General features: G+C 34.3%; 1 protein-coding gene across 2 annotated transcripts in view; it reads right to left on the reverse strand.

The window, feature by feature from the left end:
- LOC124179718 (disintegrin and metalloproteinase domain-containing protein 10) overlaps positions 1 to 27,369 on the reverse strand; it is a 102,957-nt gene that overhangs the window by 74,230 nt on the left and 1,358 nt on the right. The gene's annotated exons all lie outside the window — the stretch shown is intronic.

The following is a 27,369-nucleotide window of genomic DNA, read 5'->3' on the forward strand; positions in this document are numbered from 1 at the left end:
GAACGTTGCGGAAAGATCGATGATATTTTTATCTTTCGTTTTGAAATTCATTGAGTCAGTAATAACGTTCACACACACACACACACACGTAAAATTACCTGAAATTGTATCGAAACAATTTTAATCGTGGTACGAGTGAAGGAAAGAATTTTCAAATAAACCATAAAACAAAATGAAATAAAAATAAAACAACGAACGCTCGGAGGCTTGAAATTTTCACCTCTCCAAAAATTCATCCGTCCGCAACGTGGTCGGTGGAGAAAATTATTTTCGCATTTACGTCGTACTACGCATAAGGTTAACCCGTAACAATTAGGCGATCATTTCGACCACAATCGGTAGATACCCACAACAAGCGGCAGCATCAGCAGCGTTCTCGAGTTCATTGTCTCTCCGAGCACATTATCTGCTCACGGTTTGTGTCTGCCAGACTCTGTCTATCCGTTCACTCGAAATCGATCGCACGCGGCCGTAGCCACAGAGCCATGGCCAATTCTCTCTCCCTCCCTCCCTCTCGCTTTCTTTCTCTTCCCTCTGCACCGACGCAATGAGAAAGAGAGAGAACGAGAGGGCAGGGGGAGGAGGGGCGAGACGCCCTCGGTGAACAACCGCCGTAGGGTTGATGCCATTACCGTGTGTTTGGTACCCATTGGCCATGACGAGCCGAGGGTTAGACTTCGTTCGTTCGTTCGTTCGTTATATCGTGTTGCGATGATTAAAACCGACGCTAGCGTACGAAATAAAAGTCGAGAGAGAAAGAGAGAGAGAGAGAGAGAGAGGCCAAAACATTTCACAAAGTACACACACATTCGTTTATTCAGGGTGGGGACTCAATATCACGTTGGTTCAACATTCTCATGACTTTTTCCTATTTTTCTGCTGACCAAAATCACAATTTTTCACCGAATTTTCACATCGAACTTATACCCAGGATATTTTCCGTATCATCGTATTTCACGACACTTTTACCGTTAATTTTCAAAGAAACGAGTTTGGAGTACGAACGACAAGCTCGTTAGCAAACGAAATAATAAAAAACAAAAAAAAAGTTGCTATTATCATCGTTTCAAATTATTATTATTATTAGGGATGACAGTTGCAAGAAATTTAAATTATCGCGTATAATTGTCGAAAAACATATTAACCGAAAAATGTACCAAAAGACAACTTTGCGTTACGTACTTGTTAGAATTTCCTAAACTAATAAAAAAAATTCCCTGACATTTTCCATGTAGACACCAATTAACGAAACGAAACGAAATATTTCAGTTTTACTTCAGGTTTTACCGGACATTAGTTTATGTCATCCCTGAATTTAAACACTCGTGAAGGAGAAATATTTTTCTCACATGTTCGAATTGTTAGGGAAAAGAAATTTTGCATTTCGTATTCATCGAAGGGGGAAAAAAAATAAATAAATAAATAAACGAATGAAAACAAAAATTAGTTATTGTGTTAATTTGATTGTAAGTTATTCAGTGTAACTACGCCGTTTATTCAAATTGACGAAAAATTTCTCTGACCCACCGAATTTTGTAAATTTAACAATATTTTTTTTTGCAGAATCCTTTCACGTATTAATATACTCAATGATAATAATTGAACGACTTCGACTGAAGAAGATTATGTATCTTTTTGGATCAAGCTCATCAATAACAAATAAAACAATGAATAAATGTATAAATAATTGAATTAATAAACGAATGAACGAATAAATAAATATTTGATTGATGAATGAATCAATGATTGAATAAATGAATAAACAGATGTAAGAATAAATGCTTGAATAAGTAAATAATTGATTGAATAGATAAGTAATTGAATAAAAGATTGAATGAATAAACAAAAAAAATAAATAAATAAATAGATAAACGAATAAATAAATAAATAAATAAATAAGTAAAGGACAATTCGGTGTCGGCTGAAATCCGGGCAACGTGCGTTGTTTTGACGTATATCCGGACGGTCAGCGGAAGAAGAGATCCATCTCCGGCGAACCGTATCGCCGTACGTGCACAGGGTGGATTGATGTGATGTAATCGGCGGTGAGGGGTTCGCGATATTGGTCGGTGCCTACAGACAGGCCATGTAGAATATCGCGTATGCCTGCCTATCCTCCAGCGGGTATAAATAAATAGAAGCCGAACCGACGGACAAGTTGCGTGATTAATGAAGCTTCGCCCTCCCCCTCTCTCACCGCCCCTCACCGCCGGTGAAACCCTTGTGTGGTCGGTTGGGAATGGTCGTCGGAAATCCTCGAGATGATCGGAACACCTAATAATTCATTTATACACTCAACCTGGGCTGCTCCCTGCCTGTGATAATAATTTAATTGATGCGTACGTATCTAACAGTTTCCCGAATTGATTTATCAGGCTCGAGTTGGTAACGTTTGCGTAATGAAAAATCGCCAATAAATTCTTTTGCTATTTTTTACATCGATCATACTTAATATTAATTTATGTAACAAAGAAGACCCGCACTTGTAATTTTAAGTCTCTGGCTAATGTTTCAGAAGTGTATCCGACGACTTTTTCATTATTAATTCAATCTCATAGAATATTTATAATTTAATATGAAAGTTTAATTTAGGAGAAACAAGATTCTCGGTTCACGTATATCGTTGTGTTATTGATCGCGATCTTTGGGTTGAATATATAAATATCAGGAGAGAAATAATAATTCAAGTGCTACGCGTTTGTTTGCGCATTAAAAAAAATGTGAAAAATATGTGAAAATGTGAAGAAAAAAAAAAATATATACATATATATGTGTATACATATGTAATTATTGATTAAATCCTGTTACCATATATTAAATTTCTTTCAGATTGCTTTTTTTTCTCTTTATTCTTGATTTTTATTTCGCGCAGAGTCCAATTTTATTCAATACGTTCAATTTTTCGTTCAATTATCTACATTCAGATTTGATTAATTTCTTTTGTACGGTCTTTCTTTTTCTTTTTCATTTTTTTTTTTTATACGATATTATTTATTGCATGTATTGAAGAAAATTGGCGTCACGGGAAAAATGAGAATAAGATAAGACAGTCCAGTAGAAATTAATAAAATCCAAATATAGGTGGTACATGCATAACTGAATCGAAAAGTATACATATATAAATATACGTACAGATTCTGTAATATATAAAGTATACCGATAAATTATTGCAGGAAAAAGCAATTTCCCGAAGAAAAGGCTTCGAGCGTATCCGTACGTTTGTTTGATTTTAGATTTTATTGTTGTTATTATTTTATTGCTCTACAATACGAGACGAGGAGCAGGAGGAGGACTGTCGGTACGCAACAATCTCATTAGTTGTCCAATTTTGATGCCGGTAGAGCGAATCCTTCCTCCTCCTCCTCCTCCTCCTCCTCCCTCTCTTCCTCGTCCTTCTCTTCCCCGGACGACCCAAAACGATTGTCACGTCCTCGTTCTACACGACCCTAAAATTCGTTCTTCTGCCTACAGCCTATAATAATAACCAACCCGACGTTATTTTAACGATATATATATATATATATATTTTTTTTTTATTAAGCGTTAAACTTTCACTTATCTGCGGTAATTCATTATTTTATCATACAGTTTTAGTTTCAATTTTAATTACCGTTACCGTACTATAACAAATGAAATTTTTCTCAGTGAATCTATACATTATATGTGTAGCTTTATATTATTACCTACATATAACAGGGGTGAGTTTGAGAAGAACGGGGAAAATTAGGTATTCAGCCGCGTATAACGGGGAAAGAATTATTCAACATTAGAATCTGCGGTTTTAATATAAAGAACCGGTAGGTGTGTATGTATATAGATACAGACATAAAGGAAAGAGGAAAAAGGCGGCGTTGTTCGTATACATATATATTATACATATTATATATATGTATATATACACACAACAATATCCGAACATCTTTATACATTCATCCTAAACTTTATTTTCATTTTTTTTCAACCTCTTTTCTCTTTCTCGCTTCTCTCCTTTTTCTCTTTTTCTCCTTGTACAAAAATTTCACCGCCCTTTGCCTTCCCTCCTGTGAAATTTAGTCATCCCCCCCCCCCCCCCCCGCGCCCTTTTTCTCTCTCTCTCGCTCTCTCTCTTTCTCTTCCCCTTTCTAGTTCTTTATCTGGATAAAGTTTTCGTATAGGTACCTTCCTCATTTCCACAGACTAAAAATAAAACCGTCTGTATACAAGTCGAACGACTATTACAAGGGTCAACGATCCTGCATAAAGAAAAATTTGAAAAAAAAGAAGAAAAAACGGGGTAAAAAGGCGTAAAAAATCGATAAGATAAACTTTTAGAATTTAATGCCGTCCGGCTCGCTTTGTGCATGAAAAAATTCATCGACAACTATTTTTGAAAAGTTTCATCTCGCACGACGACGACGGGGCGAAATGAATTTTAAATATTACACACCGGGCAGAGAGAAAAGAAAGAAAAAGAAATGCGTTAATTTCCAGTGACGATTTTTATGGGCAACTATAAATTTGATTCTATTTTTTTTTTTATATATATAATCATATATGTACATAATCGGCTTGACTTCAGACGGATATGAAAACTTTTCTCGTAGATATACCTGACACGAATATCTCACAAGCCGTACACGTATATTATACCATATATAAAGGTTTTTACACAAGTAAATATGTAATGTACAAGCACACGTAGATATGTACACAGGTATAACACATATCCTATATACCGGAATTTCTATGGCAGGCATCTGCAGCTGAGACGTTAAAAAAGTTTTGGGCAAACGAGACCCGAGTTAGGAAAACTTTCAAACTTTTTCACCCCAAATTATTCCAGGTACGTATCAACATGCAGGTGTATTTTTTTTTCCTTCTCTTACCATCGCATATACATATATACGTATGTGTGCGTATGCATATATATATATAAGGTATATGGGGCGTTCCATGTCAACTCGACCAATGAATGATTGTCCCTCACCATTTTTGATCTGCTTCAGGTTTTTTTCCTACAACCGTTAATTTCTCACCGTTATTCAAACCTATCTGAAAATTGTCATTCCCTTTGGATTTCAAAAAATTAACGGCTGTAAGAAAAGATCTGAAAAAATTAAGAGGTACGTATTTTAGTGACCGGAGAAACGTACAAAAAAGAATCCTGAAGCAAATCAAATATGTTGAGGTGAAAATTTATTGCTCGAATTGACGTGGAATACCCCACATAAACAAATATAATCAGGTAAGAACGTTTCAAGCAGTTGATGCTGAAAAAAAAGTCCAAAAATACACATTGTATAAATATCGTTTAATAATAAGTGAAAGAGACCAAAATTTTGCCTCTCAGCAGAAACAACCCTGTGTATTAAAATATTTCTTTATCTTAAAAGTTTTTCAACATAAATCAATCGTCTAACTGCAGCGTCCGTAAACGTGTTTGCACCGTCGTCCGAAATTGCTTTCTTCATTTGAAAATTCGTTATTGCGCACAGTTTCACAAATTCTTAGTTATACATTATAACGTCGCGAAACGTTCGGAAAATTCTCAAAACCAGCAGCAAAAACATGGCGAGACAATGAATGAAAAAGTTTTCTCTCTATTCTCCTTTTTTTTTTGTTTTGCGACTAATTTTTTCTCTTCATTTCCCTCTATATTCTCTATAATGCGTTTAGTTTTTTCCCCCCTTTAGATTTTTTTCGATTCCGTTTTATATATATGACGGTAATTTCGCGGCGAACGAGCGGGAAGAAAGGACAAGAATGAGGGGGTAACAAAAAGAAAAAAAAAAAAAGAACAAATGGAAAAAGAAATTGATATAAGCTTCGTCTGAGTTGACCTTTATATAAATACTTGCTCTATACATATTCGTAGAAAGAGAAGAAGAAGAAGAAAAAGAAGGAGGAGGAGGAGGAGGAAGAAAAGTTAGATTATACCGAGGATAAAAATGAATACCTATATAAACGTATATATCCATATATATATATATACATACATGCATGTAGGCGATTCGGGGATTACGAGGATATTTCTTTCTTTCTTTTTTTTCTTCTTTTTTTCTAATTTTTTTTTTTTTCTTACTCTACTCTCTGCCTGTCTCTTTTTCACTTCGCAAAAGCGCATGAGAAAAGTTTCCCTGATCCGAGTCGAAGAATAAGCCTTATTACCAACAGCAGCCAACCAACCAGCAAGCCAAAATAGCAAGGCTTGCTTGCCTACTTTTTCTTGATTCTTTCTACGTGAACGACGACGACGACGATAATAATAATATCAATAACAACAATAATAATAATGAGAATAATAATAATAATAATAACTAGTCTTGAACCTCCGTTTCCGATATTTCACCAACTTTGACACTTTTCTGTTACAGGAGCTCGAAGTTTGCGACGCGCGAATGTAAGAAGAAAAAAAGAACAAAAAACCTTGTTGGGGGGGGGGGGGGGGGGGGGGGGGATCTCTATTTCATTCGAATAACTTTGTAACTATATTATAAACATTATATATTTATCTTTTGTTTTTATATCCATCCAATTTATTATTTTCAAGTATCTGCCTCTTTTCTGTTCGTATCTACATTTGCCGATATTTTTATGGTAAAATATACTCAATCTATTTGTCTATATATTTTTGTAGACAATGAAACGATCTTCAAATAAAAAAAAAAAAAAAAAAACTTGATCTTCTGACAAAATTTACTCGTTTAAAAGTTATCCGAGTTCAAAGGTTATTTAAGGATCTTGAATAACTTTTGAAAGAGCAGATTTGTCATAAAATGATAACAGACATATTTTTTTTTTTTATAGCGTTAATTACCTACAAAAATATGTCCGTCAGTCTTCCGCATTGTTAGCTAGTTATAAAAATGGAAAGGGGCGAAAACTTTTTGTTTTTCAAAACACCCTGATATATATATATATATATATATACCTATACATATATGAAGGTGTGTAATAATTGACGGGACGACAATCAGTATCCACAAAAGCAAGTCAATGAAGGTGAATCGCAAAATGTATTCCGCTTGTTCGCCACTAAAGAAGAAGAAGAAGAAGAAGAAGAAGAATAAAAATAAAAAGCCCCCTTTTAGAACTAGAAGATCATTTATCACCGAAGAAATTCGTCCCGCGGTCTCGGCAACTCGATCGGTACGAACGCGTTCCTTCTTATCTCGGGGTCCCGGATTATGTAAGCTCTTCTCTCTCATCCCAGGAGCATAATCCAGCTTCTGTGACAATAAGAAAAGTTGCCGCCGCGAGGATCATTTCCTCCCCGTGTAATTTTGATTTTTTTTCTTCCCCCTGATCCGATCACGGTCTGAACGTAGGTATCCACAGGCTGGTCAAAATTTTGTATATGAAAAAAAAAATTACATCTTTCCAGATCTTTCAGAATTCGTAATTCCGACAATATTCGAACCTTTTTTTTTTCTTTTAACGATGCCTGATTTACTGAATTTTTCTAGTTACTGTAACAAATGAAATTTTTCTCAGTGTACCTTTCCGAGATTAAACTAAACTAAATTCGTTGCTTCCGAAACAAAGATACAGGATTAAGGACTGTGGCCTGCCGCATGTTAGGAAGGACGATTATATCTACGAGAGGGATTAAAGGAATAGAGAGAGGGACAAGAAGCAAGCAGGGCGTCGAGAATTACCGTCGAGCAAGTTTGTGAGGGACGATACCCAGAGACAGTCGGAAATTACATCGTCTATACGTATAATATGACATCGCAATGCGGCGGATTCGAATATTTTCTATGTCCATTACGTGAAAGAAATGACTCGACGTTTTAGTGTCGAAATAGTTTTTTTTTTTTTTAATTGAATTAACTTGAATGAAATCGTGTAATTCAAATCAATTTTTCTTTCACTTTAGATTAACTTAATACATCTCAATTTTTTTTCCTGACAATTCTCGATAATTCACTCTAATTCAAGCGAGTTGGAAAAAAAAAAAAAAACCTTCAAATCAATCTTTAACATTTCTTGTTAATTCAAATGGAATTTTTTCGTTTTATAATTCAGTTAATTTTCCAAACATTTCTCTCATTATTTCAGTTACTTTTTGATAATTCGGTTAATTCTCATTAATTCAGATGAATTATAGTTAATTCGCAAACTTATTGACACATTAATGCAGCCAGTTATTTCTACGATACAGCAAGTTACGATTCAATCACGGCATATTGATTTATCAACTTACTCGATATCGATGCAACAGGAATCATCGTTCATCGATGTAAAGTATATTATGCGATTATATACGTGCACGATATTTCTTTCAACTCACCTGAAACACACCAAGAAATGATCGATTATAACAACTTGCGGGATAAATAATCTCAAGCGTTGAAATGAATTGATGTAAACAGCCAAGGATTACACGAGATATTGAAAAAGAAATGACACATTTATTACAAGTATGAAAAAACTGGCAGTAAGTATTAAAAATATAAAAAATGCAAGATACGAAAAATTAATTCTGTACATTAAAAATTTACATGATTTACAAAGCAGCAAACCATGTTTCGAATAAATTTAAATTCAAAACAATTTCAGATTTCAATTCACATCAAACCGATACATACATAGATACATTTATATATAAAACATATGAATATAATATATTAAATTTGAACAGTTTAAATTGAAGCATTGGCGAAAAGAAATGAAAAAAAAATGTATGAAGAAAAATTTCACCATGAGAAACGAAATGTACAGCAGTTGGTTGTTATACAGTATATAATTGTAATACCCCCCCCCCCCCCCCCCCCCGATCAGGATAATTGTGTCTCTTTGAAATTCTGCCGCCGCAGCAGGCGTTACATATATATATATATGGATACACATGTGTTTCCCACAAGGCACGCAAGCATTCTTTTATCTATATATTATGCGCTGACCGGATGTCGAAGAGACTCCGCCTCGTAGCATTTGCATCGTGCATATTGTATACACGTATTTTATACCCCGGTACATTAATGATAATAATAAAAAAGAAAAAAAAAAAAAAAGAAAGTATTCTTGCATTTTCGCAACTTTTCAAATTCGGAACTTCAACATCGCTTTTATCTTGCAAGTGGGGCAATCACATCGCCAGCAATATCCTGATTGTGACAAAGTTTTATCAAAAATGAAAAAGAATGTTAATGTTTCAAAGTGCAATAAAAAATAAGCAAATGAGTTAAAACTCTGCTCTTTTGACGAGTATAGTTTAACAAACAACATCTTTCACACACCTCGTTTCATTTTAGTTCAAGTTTTTTAATTTAGTACGGATATTTCCAATCACAGAGTCCTAAAACTGCACATTTCTGCTTAACTTCGACTTTCGCGGCCGGTAAATATGCGAATTTTTGAGTTTAGAAAATCTCCTCGGTGGTCTTTTTCTTCAGAGAATTTAATGCCCTGCAAGAAAATGCCTTGAAATTTTTTTTCTGTATCTCAAACGGTTCAAAATTTATATCATTTTTGATGAAAATATAATTTTTCGCTTGTTATTTAAAATGGGAAATTTCAAACGGCCAGCGGCACCGTTAAAAATTGAGCTAAAAATTTTTTCCAAACGGGAGAAATTTTTTTTTCTCAGTAAACAGGTTTCCTCTCAAGACCGTTGATTCGATAGGTTAGTTTTCATCGGCTCGCCCTAGTTTGTACGTATGTACAACCACCGCGCTGTAAACGCGGGCATTGCAGCATGCATACAATTCCATAGAAATCACCCGACGTGTGTAAAGTAGCACTCGAGCAGAGGGGGTTATAAACCCATCTTTATCTCCCACCTACTACGTGTCATATCGGGCTTGCATCTATAATATCGTACGATCCCAGCAGCGGTTCCATGTATCATCGTGTTTACACCTTTACAGGTTATGCACAACGTAAAACATACCTGTTATCACGCATTATTACAGAGCTGCACGAACATTGAATAATATTGTGCGTAGGTACATATTTTTTATTAACCAGAAACAGACATTTTTCTTTTCCTCCACTTTTCCACATACGCGTGCATAAGCGTACGTTTAGGGTGTGCCAAAACAAAAAGAAAATCTCATTTGTTGTTTTCTTTTTTTTTCCTGACGAAACAATTTTTACAGGTGAATATCTCTTGATCGGTAAGAGTTGGGAAAATTCAATCCAAGTACTTTTTTCTCGTAGATCATGAAATTCCCGATTAGAATCTGTATTTAGATCGTTTCTAAATAAAACCGTTTGCCAGAAAAATAAATTCAAAAAATGGAAAATATAACATCGACACCTCTAACTATCAATATCAAAAGCTCACATTTGGCTGAGATATTTTATTTCAGATGCTTTACGAAAATTTCGATGCGCGTGTGAGGAGAAACAATTTCTTTTTTCTCTTTTTTTTTTTTGGCGCGCCCCATCATCGATATATATATATATACATTATATATTGTCTGGGCAGAGAATATAAAGGCAACATTCAAAGTAATCGTTTTCGGAAAAAAATCCACGATTTCATTTGTCCATAATTGTTTAATATACATTTTAATTTTCAAGTTGCGCAACGCTCGCTCTCCCGTACCTTTTATTTACTTGTATCTTTTAACTATCTCGTTACACAAACTACGCTCCGCATCAAATATTTACAATACCATTCAGAAATTAAGATTCCTGGGTATATTCTCCGTATATTTTTGCACGGCTGGCGATGCGTTGCAATTGCATACATGAATTGCAAAAAAAAAAAAGAAAATAAAAGAAATTCGCCGAATACATTATCATCCCGCAACAATATGTATATATATATATATATATATATTAGCCGAAGGTCGGTCATATAAAATATAATCAGAAAAATCTAAATTGGTCGGGCTCACGAGCTCGGTGAGGTGGCACGGAATATCTAATATATATGTACACATAAATGTACGCAAAGAAGAGATTAGGAATAAAAACCGCGTTGCTCAATAATTCGGGTAACACATTGTACAAAGGAAATGAGGTTGGTTAAATATCGCCGTTTATTTTACACCTGCAGTATTCACATAATATACGTATATATGTTGTGCAAATACATATATATATATATATATATATGTGTGTGTAGAAGTATAGTTATAATTCAGCGTGTATAATATTAGTAGATATGCAGGCGGCGACGTATCAGAAAGAACAATGGAACGAGATCTTATCGGAAATATAAGCAACGTGTCTCTACCGATACAGTGCTCATAAATGCATATATGTATATATATATACATGCATTATATGGTTTTTTTTATGTACGTATACACTGCGATAGGAATTTCATTTAAACATTTTGTCATACGTAGCTACTGTAGAAAATTATGCTTATATATAGTAACTACAGGTATTTAAAGTACGATTACGGCGAACACTTGGAATATTACCTAAATATTTTTTCTTTACAGCGAAAAAAGAAACTCGTTTGCATTCTTCTTTTTTTTTTTATACCTAAAGACAACCAAAATTCCTAACTCGAAAATAGTTGGTAAAAGAAATCGAGCTCGTTTTGATATGAAAACGAAGATAATGAAAGAAGGAGAAAAAAACAAATTAACGAAAGAAAAAAAAAAAAAAAAAGAAAGAAAGTCTAGTTCGCGATAATTTTTTTTTTGTTTTCAGTTTATTGCGTCAGTAAATATATATGCGGATAATGTTGGGCGAGTGCAGGTTCCGATCTGTTGCAAAAAAAAAAAAAAAAAAGAAAATTACTAGCACGACCATCTTTCCGTCTAACGGAAAAAAGGAGAATGAAACCAGTACAAAGACAAGGAGAAAACAAAAGGAATACGGAGTGAGAGGGGAAAATGAGATGGAGAGAAGCGGAAGAAGATGCTGAAGTGCGGGAAAAGGAAGGACCCTTCATTTATCTTCGCGAATATTAAAAAGCCCTCAACGCGATACGCTTCAAGATGCAATTTCGTATCCCCTTCTCCCACCACCCCCCCCTTCTTTTTTTTCGTCCGTTCTCATGCTGATCCTAATAATAAAATTAAAGGGAGAAGAAAAAATAGATGAATATATAAAAAAAAAAAAAACATCTGCATCCCCGATATACGATAATTAATTTTACAAAACTGCGGAAAAAACGATGATTTAACTAAAAACGATGTTTTTTTTTTTTTAAAGAAAATTTGATTATCTACGAAACGAAACCAACAACAGCTTCCCAACTTGTGGACTGAGAAAAAATTCATCTGTTATAGTAACTAAGAAAAATTGAGTAAAACAGGTATCGTTGAAAAAACTGTTTGAATATTGTTGGAATTACGAAAAACGAGCTACGCGTAACCATTTTGCGCTATCGTCGATCCTTTTTTGATAATCGCAACGCGAAATCAGTTTCTGAGGTTTACTCTACTTTTTTAGTCAAACAAGGCTTTAACGTCGATTTATCGATGCACGAGCATTAAATTATTGCAACAGTAGCAAGAAAATCTAGCAACAGCGATCGTAATGAGAAAGAATAGCAACGGATACCAGACTTTCCGGTAAAAGCTGGAAAACTAATTTTCATTTTCTACCCAGAATTATATTTTTCGATTGTGGTAAAAAACGAAATTTCGGTTAAACTGTTTGAAAAATTTAAACCGAATACGTCACTTTTTAGAATTTTGCTACCGAGTTCCGCTTTCACGAGGCTTCTTTCCAGGCTAAATACAAAAACTTTTCGAAGGTTATGCAGGAAGAAAAATAAAAAGTTTGAAAAACGAACCGTAAGGCGTAAATAATTAGATTTTTACTAAACCTGCGACAGTATATATATGTGTATATATTATAACATGCGCGATAAAAAGGTGACCATTGATCGCTAAAGGAAAAGAATATTATAAAGAAGGGGGGGGGGGCGGAGGGGGAGGATTGGATAGGATGGGATTTGACTTCCGATGAATTTTCCCCTCCAGGGAAATTCCTCTCATGCTTACGTAAGACTGCTTCGCGGGCCTTTCATGCTGGCTGGATTGGGGGGGTGGGGGGATGAGAATGGAGGCGAATTACGATGAAAACTTGCTCAATTTAAAACATTCGTACAACATCATGCAGCTTCTCTCTTCATCCAGAATATTCCGAGCCACATATTACGTTTTATTATACTATATACATGCATATAAATTATATTAAATTGTATTATATAATAATCATGAAAATTATAAACTCAATTTTTCATCTCCCTGATTCCTCTTCAGTATTTCTTATTTCACCCCCCCTGCCCCATTTTATTATACATTATATTAACGATGCGGAATTTATTCTTCGTTTTTTTTTTCTTTTTTTCCTTTCTTTCATCTTCTTACCTTTGCTCCACATTTGCTGTTGTCGTTATTATTATTATTATTATATAACGCACGGGGCTTGTCGAATGTACGCATAAAGGTTGAAGAAGAATGAAAGAAAGAAAGAAATTGGGCAAAGCGTGTTATACTGTAAATGGAGTATAGGTATAGATATGGGTATGTATGTGGATGTATGCATGTATAAACGTATCAGAGGCGAATAGGCGGAGAGCGAGGCGAAAGCTGATCCGATCTAATTGGGCGGACAAGTAATCGTACTTAATGATGGATCAGCTAATCTCTCTGTAATCTCGGCGGATGCGTAGCGAGATTAAGGTCTGGTTCGACGTTACTTGACGAGGATTCACTCTCGTCGTACCTTCAATCCTATCTCATCCTATCCACACCGCGAAAACTATACGACTCGAAAAATAATATCGCATTTCATCGATTTCGTAAGTTGTTTAAAAATTATTTACGTATCTTGAACAACTTTTCAAAGAGCAAACTGAGAGAAATTTTTATTCTTTCAACGATACCTGTTTTACTCAATTTTTCCACTTACTGTAACAAATGAAATTTCTCTCACTTTAGATTTATCATAAAATGATAAGAGACCTTTTTTTTCTGGAGCGTTCAATTCCCTACAAAAATACGTTCCGCGGTCTTTGACGATACGTTAATGCTTCGACGAGTTATAAAATTTCGATGTAAAAACAAAAAGAAAAAAAACATCCCGTGTTATTTAAACGGGAAATAGAAAATCGCGAAGACGCATCTCTAAATATTATTAATATCAACAATATTTCTCATTTCAATTTTGAAAAAACAAAGTACTTGACTTATTTCGATACAACCTAGCGTACGTAATATAAATCGTAGAGGGGTTGGGGGTGAATTTGATACCTCTTTATTGGACGGATTCCAAAAACGTTTCTTGCCATCGGAAACCATCCAACCCTGCACCACGCTTATAATACAGACTCCTCGTACCAATGATTGCTTATTATATATTTATATGCATATACACATATATATATACATACACACACACGCTCACAGGCAGAGATAAAGGGTTGTAGACGCTGTTCTAGGTCTACAAACATGTATGTATGTATATGGATAGATACACAGGTATAATACCGTATATGTGCCTACACACGTATCATGTACAGAGCGAAGGACCGAAGTTTAATTATTCAAAGGACACGCAACGATCGTTTCGCGGATCCATGATATATATATATATATATAAGCGATACATTCTGAGCGAAAATCATCTAATTTTACAGATTATATACAACGGAGTTTATAATCCAAGTTTTCTTGTTATACGAATTATTAAGGGTGAATTTATTTCGACGAACCGCGGTAGAAAATATTGTTATTAACAAATGTTGCCGTTTACGAGAAGATAAGGAAATAGAGATTATTATACATAGAGATCTGTTCATTAAATATCGTGTAATGTGTTTTAGAATGATGAAATTATCTAAAATAAAACGTATAACCGAAAATTTGCCTGTTTGTAAAATTGTTCAGTGTTTACAGTTCGAAATTCTTTGTAAATAATGTTTACCGGTAACATTTACGTAGCGAGTTACAAAGTTCTACATATATAATAAATTTCCGACGACGACGATTAATAAACATGGTAAAACGATGAAATGAATTTAATAAACAAAAATCCGCAAGCTTGATACACGTGTTATTTTTTCTCATCAGGAATATGGATTAAACACATCACGTTTGCCAAATATAATTTTCCCTAGCTGCTAATTAGTATTACACTGCAGCCTTGCAAAAAAAAAAAAAAAAAAAAAAAAACCACAAAATTGGAAAATTTTCTCTCGAAGCTTTGATGCAATAATATTAATTATTTTCACGGTATACGATAAATAACAGATAATTACCTAAGTATTGCGCACTAAATTTCACGCGTAGCATCTTTTCCCATTATGAAATTTTTCTTACTTACAATATACAGAAAAATAAAGAATAAGCAAAAATAATCGATTGTTTCTCCTAAAAATCGGTTTTTGTTTTTTCACTCTCATGAACTACGCAATACAATATCAATTTATGTGATTAAAGTATCAATTATTATCATCGTCTCGCTTACCGAATATCTACTTCGTATAACAAGTGAAGGATGAATGAATATTTTCACATGAAATTGAAAAATATTTTTAATGAAACTATAAACTATCAAAAAAACTTTTACGCTATTAAGACGACGTACCGAAATTTATGAGATTTTGATTTCAAAAGCAGGGTTTCAAAAAAACAATAAAATAATCGATGAATTGATTAATTTTTACCGAATCAATCGGATCGTGTTCGACGATTTTTTTCGACTCGATTAATCGATGCATCGATTATTTTCAGCTTTGCGGGTGTCGCTGACGATATTATCGCATCAATCGGCACCCGGATAAGAAAAAAGGTATTTAAATTTTTCGTAGATACTTTATTTTCCTTTCAGGAATGAATTTTTTCCGAACTGGAACTCGGAAAAAAAAAAAAAAAAAAAATGACAACGACGAAACTCCTCGTATATTCATTCGGTTCGACGTAGTTTTCGCTTGTCGAGTAATTAGCGAGCTTAATGGGATGAATGAAAACAAATTGAACGATTCAAGCGGTAGGACAGGGGTCAGTGTAATAAAGAAAGAAGGGCTTGGGTAACTCTTCTTCGTTTCGTTCAGGCGGTTAGTTCTCCCCACGATACATTATCTTTCTAATGCCGGCCTGGCAGTTACAGTCGGGAAACGAAAAACGAAAAAGGGATAGGATGGCGGACAAAAACAAAGAGAGAAAGGATAAAAAAAAAAAAAAAAAAAAAACGTTTTTCATTGAAATATTTCTATGTATATAATGCATATGTTTTTTTTAACGATACCTGTTTTACACAATTTTTCTAGTTATCGTAACGAATGAAATTTTCGTCACTACAGCCGTTGTCGGACATTTTTCGGATCTTAAGAGGCTCGAAAAAAGTAAAGAATCGCCAAATTTATGTAAAAAAAAAAATAAAAAAAATGCTTTTCGACGAAAACTAATATTTTTCCTGTATCACTAAAGGTGATGAAAAGTAAAAAGAAATAGATAGATAGAGAGAGGGGGGGGGGGGGGGGGAAGAGATAGGAAGCTGGAAGCAAAGGATTCTCTTTGGCTTTTCAAAGTCGTTCGAGAAGAATGGAATCGGATGCCGTCGCTGCTGCTGCTGCTGTGCTGCTATGCACGTGGTGCTCGTCTCTCGTCTCTCGTCCCTCTCTCTCTTTATTTCTCTCTCTCTCTCTCTCTCTCTCTGTCTATTCTCTTCTCCCGACCACCGCGAAGCCGCCTGGGCATTGTAAATTTGCTTTAGGTGCTACCCTACTGGAATAAGCCACCACCACCACCACCACCACCATAGCCATGTCCGATTCGATCCTTACGCCCCTTCGACCCCCCACGAGAGTGACTGACTTAGTATCGGTATGCCGGTATCAGCGACTTCCCTATAAACGCGTACTAGCGAAGAGCTTTTACCGAGCTTTTAATCCCGGTATTTACTTTTTGTTTTTTAGGTTTATAATTTTACGAAGTATATTTTTTCATAAAGGCGTAATATTGTACGTATACAGTATATTATAAGATGAAGCTGAAGTTAGTTAGTTAGTTAGTTAGTTAGTTAGCGGTATACACACGTACCTAAATGCTGAAACAAAAATCACTGTTTTCTAAATTCGGAATAACCGAAGGTGGTGAAATTTTTTTTTTTTTAATTTTCATTTAGTCTAATTTTTTATAATTCTTAACATGCGTCGTTTTATATGCAATCTAGATTGCCAACTTTAATCTTATATTATTTGTCGATATATTGTCTCCGCGTGTAATTCGTTGCATTTGTGTATGGGGCATTCCATTACGTTTTGATCAAGATTCTAAGACGATGTGTCAAATTAGCTGCGTAATTTTTTGTGGGAAAATACATGACGAATAACGCGATCCCGATTTTTTGTTTCAGTATATATTTTTTCAACCCGGCGTATCTCAAATATGATTGAAAAAACTTTTTTCAAAAACCCCTACTTTCTAAAATCTCAAAAAAATATAGAAAAATCTCGTAAAATATAACAAAATTTTGTGATACCTGTCAGAAGGTGGAGATTTCATAACTTCTAAAGACAAGTAAGAAAAATAGAATTAAAAAAAAAAATATTTATTATTATCGGATTGCATTTTTGCCATAATTAATTTTTCTCATTCATCCTTTGAAGATATGAAATCTCCATTTTTTTAATAGACGTATTAAAAATTTTGTTACATATCCCAAGATTTATATGAATTTCCACAGGTTTTGAAAAGCAGGGCTTTTGTTTCAAGTTTTCATATAATATCCCATATAAATGTGCTTGCATTATAATATTCTATGCCTGTTATGAAAAATAAAAAAAATTCAAAAACTTTTTCAATATTTCGTCAAACGCGTGATATATTTATAAGGTGCTGCTTGCCAGACAGGCAGATAATAATATACGTGTACAGAGACTCATCTGCAGGCTTTAAATTCACCCACGCAAAGGTGAAGAAAAAACAGACGGGAGGGGGTGGGGGAGGGGGTGGGGGGGGGGGGGGGGGAGGATACGTTGCTACGGAATATAATTTTATTTCGTCAGGCTTTCGACAATAAAGAGAGCGAAGTGGAGAAAAAGAGAGCGAGAGAGACTGAAAGGGAGAGAAAAAAGTGAAAAAAGTGATATACTGTGCACGTCATGTTTTATATCGAAAAATGTGACAAGGCGTGAAGCGAAATGAAATGGAAAAATTCGGTAAAATTATTAACCTTCCGCATAAAGAGTGGAGTAGAGAGTAATAAAATTAAGTTCTGGAGTAAACCTCTCTGAGAATCAAAGACAGAATATTAGAAGACATACGATGCTTGCAAAACGAAATAGTGCAAAGAAAGAAGTGAGAAGACAAAGGTTTTTTCTTTTTTTTTTTTCGTTTTGTTTTTAGAAAATCGACGGGATAAACAAGTTAATAAGCAAGCAGATAAGAAAATATTAATAAAATCCGAACGAAAAGAAATGTAATTAAAAAGCAACTCTTTTGTTTTTAGAATATACAAGATAATTAAATTAATAATAAAATACGATAGAAAATATAAATAAATGCCGGGAAAAAATTTATTAAATTAAAAACTAAACCTTACGTAAGAGAGAAATTTACTTTTTTACAATTGATTGATTGATTGATGTTTATTAGCTGTCTTAGCTATTTAATATATATATAATGAAAAACAGTTACGATTGGTCTTACATGTATAAAACCAGCCAGTAATATTTAAGAATGTGTCAATAAAACGCAGAACTGTAAAAGATAACTACAAGTATTTGACTCAAACGCATGAATGCAAGAATAAAAGTGTAAAACTTAAAAGTAAATGTATAAATGTAAAAAACAGCTGAAAAAAATTCAGAAATACAAAGTCAAAATATAAAAGTAAACTATATAAAATAAAAAAATAAATAAATACAAGTGTAGAGATGAGAGAGAGAGAGAGAGAGAGAGAGAGAGAGAGAGAGAGAGAGAGAGAGAGATGAAAATGATAATTGGAGATAAAAGAAGGAAAGAAGGAAAACAGATTATATTAAAACGCATTTGTTCTTTCCGGAAATTTAACTTACAAACCACTCTCACAGTCTTTACTTGACGATGTCATCATCATCGTCTTCCGTTTGTTCAATATCGAATTCCTTCTTCTAATCGCTGATATACAAAGCGCGTTACAAGAACTATTCGTCATCGACGTTCCGATGCGCACGTTTTTTTTTTTTTTTTTTTTTTTCATGAAACGATCACGGCCATAATCAACCGACATAGACAGGATAAAAAAGACAACGAATTTTTCTCAACTGTCAAACAACGTTACTATATACAGATCGAATTAAATAATACATACGTTTCAACGTTATACATGCAATTCTCCGTTAATCGCTAATATTTAATTTTCACTACTGTTATCAATTTATTGATTGTTTTTTTTTTATTTTTTTATTTTTTTTTTTTACAAACTCTTGTGCGGCCGATTCAGTAAATAATTAATCAATACTCTCTTGTAAGTGAAAATTATCGTTTACACATATAATATACATCTCGCTGCTTAACATCGCGTTATTATATACAACATACGGGGCATTCCGAGTCAAATCACCGGACTTTGACGTACAATGAGTTCTTTTTTTTTTTTTTTTGTTTTTTGTTTTTTCATCTTGGTCCGAAATACGACTTCAAATTTTTCAAATGTTCATTCCTTTTTCAGCGAATGCACGACCTCAAGAATCATATAACTGAGCGAAAACGTGAAGAGACATTTTTTGAAATGGCGAATTTTTTTTTTTCTACAAAATTCCGAGCTCAAATATTTTCATCGTAGTTTGAAAATGGGATAAAAAGTTTGAGATTTACATCGAAATATATTATTGTTATTATTATACAACGTGTAAAGTTATGCCACGATTCATGTCGATGTTGAAGTTCGTAACGTACATACATAAAAAATTACCTATTTTCAAAATTTTATAACGACACCGAAGGAACTACGATGTCAAAAAAAAATGAACATATCTCGTTTTATTACGATTTACTAAATTTCAGACAATCGTTGAAGTCCTGAGACAATGGTTATTATTATCAGGCCGAAGTGTTATATTAACGTTAACGTAACGAAACCTGAAGGCAAAAACATCAACAATATTATCGGTCAAATTAAAAATGACCTTCAAGGAGTTGCCTTTTCAAAATTGAGGTGAATTTATTTTTTTTTTATTTTTTACAATAGTTTGTAACAATAAATCTCGGACCCAATTAAATTTTTACCCAGCTACAAAGTAGCGATTTATTTACAGTACAAAGTTGCCAGCTCTTCGTCGTAATTTTTTTCTTAAACGCGAATCGTTCCAATACAAACGTTTCGTTATACTTAACTTCAAAATGGTAATACGTGGTTTTCCGCGTTATTTCGTGCACATGTATTACAATAACCAAAGAGTAGGGTAATTACGTACGTACATTTGCCCTGACGGTGACTAAGGTTCTCAAATCTCGGCCCTTAGAGAAGGGTTAGAAACGTGCACGTGAATACTGATTAGGCGGGTTGGTAATACAAGGTATAAGGACTGTAAGGACTATGAGGACTATAAGGTATAAGCGGCAGGTGGAGAGAAAGGGGAGAGAGAGAGAAAGAAAGAAAGAAAGAAAGAGAGAGAGGGAGGAAGAATCGCGATACGCCTCCTTATACTCGGAGAGATTTGAGGATATTCTCCCCCCTTCCAAATTACTTCCTCCCTCTTCTTTTCCTCTCTGCTGAAATCTGGCGCAGAAGCGAGAAGAGAAATTTTTTGTTTTTTTTTTCCCCCTGCCTTTAATTTCTCACGCGAAAAGATTCTCTGCATCGTTTATATATATATACAAATATAAGCGTATCTCGTATAAAAATTTTTCATTTGAATAAATGGTTTAAGAAACTCTCTTCAATTTTTTTATCATCATTATTATACACTGCAGAACCTACAGAATAATTAATTTCAAGGTAAATGTCTATCAAACAGATCGACTTTATACGCTTCTGATCTAAAAAATGACGCACGAAATGGAAGGAAAAATAAAAATCTCTCTCTCTGTCTCTCTCTCTCTCGCTTTTCATTTCAACGAAGTTCGTCGAGTCAACGGTATTACAATATTTGAAAACGATGCGACGATAGAGGCAAAAATAAAAAAAAAATTTATTTCGTTACTTTTGCAAACTGCATCTGATACTCGGCGAACCGTAAAATTAAATCAAATTGTTTAGGTATACAAAATAATTTCGTAAAATCAAATTTATCGACGACGTTATTTTCATTCTTTATTTTTATTTCGTCCCCAGCGTTCGGTAATCGTGTGTTTAACAAAACGTCGATTGAAAAAGGATGACGAGGAGAGTTTCGTTGGTGTCGCTTTTGACATCGTAACGATTAGATCATACACGCTACAATAAAATACTAATTACTCGGTTTCGAAGAATTCAACAGCACCGATAACGTTCTTCTTCTTTATTACAAACATTTAAGCTTCTCGACAGTCCGATATATTACCAGTATTCGAGTCTTTATCTAAACTGCTTGCGATACGATGAGATGCCTAGTGTCCTCTCTTCCTGTACGTAGATAATTAGGCACACATATCTACACCACGTGTAGGTAATGTGTGACAGTTCTTAAATTTAATACGTTGCTGCATACGGTAGAAATAAATTGTAGCGACAGGACGCACGATTTTATAAATCACGAATTTAATACGGGTTCAAAATTTATTGATCATATATATATACATACGAAACCTGATAATTGATTCATTACAGTGTGGGGATAAAAATATCACATGCATATATATAATACAAGGGATACATATTATACAGGGTGTCCCAATTTAAAAGACGCACGAGTTTGGAGCCGATCTAATGGTTCAGTTGAAAGATATACGTCTTTTAAATTGGGACACCCTGTATATACATCGTAATTTGATACAGTGATAATAACGATCATGTTTCGCGAACAAAAATTGATTTCATGAGCGTATAATAATAATAATAACAATAATAATATGTCAAACTGGCATTACTTTATAATATAAAATGTAAAATGAACGTGTCAAATACAACATTATTTTGGAAATTGCGAGTTACTCTGTGGATGTTAAACTTGTAGAAAATCTTGACACACTTTTTCGTATTATATAATTTCATGAATTTCAAACGATTCTGAAGTAGCGAAATAACGATTTTTCTCAACGATAACATCGTGACTTTAATCTCCGACCTTATAAATAAATTGCCTCTGCCGTCAGTCGCGTGCTTCGCGATACATGTTCGCAGGAGTACGTTATATAAATAAAAAAAAAAATTAAAAAATGTGTAACAATTATACGTCCAACCTGTGAAAATAATTAATCTATAAATATAGAATAAGAAACATCGTTTAATATTCACGTCAAATTTTAAGCGATCGAGATTGAAGTTTCATCAAAAGAAAATTCAACAATTTTTACTCGCACTGAGTTCTGATGTGAAGGAAATAAAAAACGTTATTTAATCATAGAAGCTATCTTTTATTTATATTTATTTATTTATTTATTTATTTATTTATTTATTTATTTATTTATTTATTCATTCAAGTATCAAATATTAGAATAACAAAAATTTTAGAGTTTTCGATCAATATTGATCCGTCGAAACTATCAAATCATACATATATACAATAACGAAAATTTAATAATATTATTGTCAATTTTCTTTCGTTTTTTCTTTCTACAATTATTATGCATCGCGATTATAAGTGGGTTCACAGTACAGAAAAAGAAAGAAGGAATTTAAAAAATTGTGAAAACCAACAAGTATATAATACACGTTTTTCTATATCGTCGAACGGGAAATAAAATAGAGCAAATAAATTTATGCCTCTTTCTTTGTCAATTTTATTTGTTTATGTATTTAGTTTTTTCAAATTTATCTCATCTTACCGCGTTAAAATTCATCGTCATTGAAATAAATTTGCGAAACATATCGCAGTACATGATGCATACAGAGCATTTCACAAAATAAAAAAAAATTAAATAAAAAAAAAAAAAAAAAAAAAAAATAGAAAATAAAAACGACCAAGCCAAACCGATGGGATCGGAACTTTGAGTCGAATATTTTTTGTCTAAAAGGTTTGGAGTTTGGAAAGATACTCCTAAAAGGATTTTTCGACTGCCGTCTTTGTTTGGACAGAATCACTATCGGTCGATTTGAAAAATTTCATACTCAAGGCTGGGTTTCTAATAGAAGAAATGTATAATTCAAAAAAGCATCAAGGACAGGAAGGTACTGTTTTTGAACGTAGTTTCAAGAAAAAAAATATGCGGTATCGTAAAATCAGTTAATCTTTTTTCAGCCTCCTGAAAACAGGCCATTTTTTATTCGGAAAAATCAATTCTTGAATTAATATTTGTAAAATTACGAACGTTTCAAGCCCTCGTACACCATGGAATAACAATTTTTCAATTTTTTACACAATATTTTAGAATACAAAAAAAAAAAAAAAAATATATCGCTACGAAAATTATAGCTTCTTTTTTTTCATATATTTTTTTTTTTTATACACATTGCACCCACATGTTGAGGCTGCAGTTTTGATCCGTTGTGCCAATATGGTAGGATTTAATACGTAGAGATTTACGATTTGATAATACACTGTACATGTAATCGAAACGAAGCAGCGCAGCGCGCGTGTGTTTAAAATGTACGACGACGAATCGTGTGTTGCACGTATAGGGCATTCGTCGGTATGTCATTGTCGTTGTTGGGTGTAACAATTCGAGGTTATACAAGCACGCGTTCCCGTCGTTGGTGGAATAAAATTTTCAAGGCCATTCCTCCGCTTCTCTCCATTTCATTCTCATTCTCCTTTCCGGATTTTAATCTACAAGCTCGGCGTTACGTAGATCTATATATTCTATAATGTACCGTGTGAAACGTGCTGATAGGCGATTACAAAAGTAAAACATACTGCCTTCGTTGACGGATCAAATTTAGACAGGCAGATAAGAACTAGGCAGGAAAAGAACCACGACGATAAGAAAAAAAAAAAAAATTATTAAAAAAATTTTAACTACTTCTCTTTGCTTTTTCGTCAAGAGAAGCGAAGGACGTAAAGAAGAAGACGGAAGACAAAGGAAAAAGGGAGTAAACGAAAGGACTAAACTTTCATATAAAAGTAATAGTTTATGGTTTATGGGGTCGCTGATTACGAATCTGAAATTAGAATTGAAAAATTCAAAATTGTGGAGCGAATACGGTGGACGGCAATTTCAAATTTTATCGAATATTGTCAAAATACTCTATGCAGGGATTTTCGGCGTCGCTGATTAAATTCGACGTACTCAATTTTCAAAATCTGATTTCAGATTCGTAATCAGCGATCCGAAAACTCCCTGGACAAGGTTTTTTTTAACCGGATTGGATGGAATTTGAAATTTTCATATGATATCAGATTCGTAATCAGCGGCCTCATAAACTCGTAATTTATATAAAACACCCACGTGTATAGGAATTATTCCTTCAATTTTCACGATTTTTGTCAATCAATTTGTTTCACCGGTAGGTAGTCGTCACAGATAAAACACGCATCAAAGCTCAAACATCCATACCGTACACCTCTCGTGGCAACGAATGTAAAAAATACCCAACGATAATTATTAATTTCGAATTTTTCAGCTTCCAATAAAGCTAGCGAAATATCTTCCTTGCTTTATTTCTTTTTTAATTAAAGTTCAAACAATTCCGCATAAAATGATTTTATCACGAGAGTGATTAAGTTGAACTAAACAAATAAAAACGAACGTTAAAGAGGTTCAATCCTTACAGTCTACTCCAAGTGTACAAAATTTTTGTTTGGGGGAAATTTCACCCTCATTGCGTGTCAGGGGTTGAAAGAAGAGTACGACCGGTTTCTAACTTCTGTCTAGAAACACTTGTCGTGAATAATAAAAAAAAAGCATTTTTTACAGTTTAATTCATTTTTGCCTGTTCAACATCATTTCTTTACGCTCAACAAATTCGGTGTTATTTTATTCCGTAACGTCCGAGATCGTTACAATATTTTCCTCGCTTCGATTATCGTTCGTTCGTTCTGTCATCTCTCTCTCTCTCTCCGTCTCTGGGGAAAGCGAATAAAATTCCACACAACATTCTAACCACCACGTTTTCCTCTCCCCAATATACGCTGCCTATGTTTTTAAGCGTTGCGCCCTTCAAATGGTAATCCTGGGGATCATCCGGTCTTGGGTAGCGTTAATTAATGCCTCCCCGCGTCTCTTTTCCCCTCCTCACTCGCTCGCTCACTCAGTAACTCATGCGCTTGTGTAAATACATTCTCGAGAGTTTTAGGGTCGGGTTAAACGCATTCAAAGCCTCTTCGTAGTGCCTCTGCACAGCGTCACGGGGAAGCCAAAAAAATAAAATAAATAAAAATTACTCTCAAAAGAGAGTTGTTAATACGTCCACGGAAGAGAAAATTAGATCGGGAAACAAGAATTATGAAATAAAATAAACGAATCTCGGATATAAATGATAAATAAAATCCCTCTTTCACATGATCGTTAAATTCATTTATAGAAAAATTATGCAGCCGTCGTTTCGTTGTCGATAAAATTTCATCTTTTATGCTTCTTTCTTTTCTCTACAATCAAAATCGTTTTAAATTGCCCATAAAGTTATATCTACGTAAAATTTTTATGTCAAACTTTTCTCGACCCGTTGCCCTTACGCAATATTATACGTGTATATATACTGATCCAAATTGTAAAATCGATAATCACTTTACGTTTAATTTATACTTAAATTCATTTCTACGGTACGCACGCGTACGTACGCACGTACTTGTGTTATTATTATTTCACCTATGTTCGGTTGTTTGATTTCGGAATGTTCTTTGATATTTCATCAGAAGAATTAATGAGGTGAAAAAGTTTGCCCATATTTTCTCTACAGCTGCTACGAGCGTACATCATAACTGTACACGAATAAGTACGTAACAACGCGTTGTAATTTATAGTACAAGATTCACGGTGGATAGACGTAATATGTTCGTTTCTAGATCGTATAGATAAATACAGCGCGTTGAGGAGAATAAGATACACGATATTACAAACGCACCCTGCCTATACTCCATATTCGTTGAAATTCATGAGAAGAATGAAAAAAAAAAAAAAAAAAAAAGTGGTAAGAGGTGGAATGATAAAATGGATACAGTATCCAAGAATGTATATAAAAAGCAAGCATCAGCAGCAGCAGCAGCAGCAGCGAACACGGTAAAATGATGCATATGCGATTCGGCTTCTACGCATCTACATAATACGTATACAATATACATACACCCGTTGTTCAAACGGAGTTTAAATTCCTAGGTCTAACATATAAGTAGCGGCAACACGGTTGGCCCGAAAACTTAAGGGAGAGGGGTAAAAGTGGCGAGCAAAACAAAGCGAAGAGCAGCAGCTGGGGGGGTCCATTTTTAAATCTCGAAGAGAGTGTCGGTTTCCTTTTTTACATCCCCCCCCCCCCCCCCCCCCTTGCCCTCGTAAAGAATAAGGCGGGATTTTTTGTAGATCTTTCTAGAGTTTCGAGAAGAGGATTTTCAAGATGTCGGAGTCGGCAGTGTTCGTGTAATGACGGATTTTTAGAAAAAATCGTTTATTTCAGGCGAGCTTAAGCAAACGTAAGATAATGGATATCATTTTACATTTTGAACACTTGACACGTACAGAGTCATTATGAAGATGATGCAAATTTGTGATTTTTTTACTCAATGCTCCGTTGCGTTAACGTTAATAAAATATCAACAATCTCGTAGATCTTAAACGTTTATCGATATAGGTATACGCATATGTATACATAAATCCTTAAATAACTTTTCAAAGAGTACACTTATCGTAACATGATAAGAAAACTTTTTTGCAGAGCGTTCAATTCTCTACAAAAAATACTTTCTCGTCTCATCACTATACGAATGCGATGACGAGTCATAAAGTTCCAAGGTTAAAAAAAAAAAAAAAGTCTTTTTTTGCTTTTTATATACAGTCTAATAAATAATAACATCGTCGCTGCAGTTTCCGACTTCATCATCTTGTTAATAATTTGTTTCGAACATCCTGACTGACGAATCATAACCGAGATTCGGGGAAGCTTGAAAGTATAAGAATACCAAGAATTCCCCATTACTTTCATACATCGCAATCAAGGTTCGTATTAATGTCGCGACGATGACTGGACGGACAAATCGAGAGTTAACGAACTTGGCTACAACGTCGCCGAGAATTCAGTCTGACGTAAAGGCTAAAAGGACCAAAAAAACGGACAACATGGGGTGCCCGGGTGGAGGAGGGGCAGGAGGGGGGGAGGTAAACAAAAGAGGGAGGAGACTTTTATCTCTCATTGTCAGGGAAAATGACGGAAAATGGAAAACTGCGATTCGGATGACGGATACCTGTCACGGGATCGTCGGACGCGGCGCTGGCTGACAATGAGCAGCAGCCTTTCGCCTGGGCGTAAAGT

This window comes from Neodiprion fabricii, chromosome 4, assembly GCF_021155785.1.
Source record: "Neodiprion fabricii isolate iyNeoFabr1 chromosome 4, iyNeoFabr1.1, whole genome shotgun sequence".
NCBI classification, from domain to species: Eukaryota; Metazoa; Arthropoda; class Insecta; order Hymenoptera; family Diprionidae; genus Neodiprion; species Neodiprion fabricii.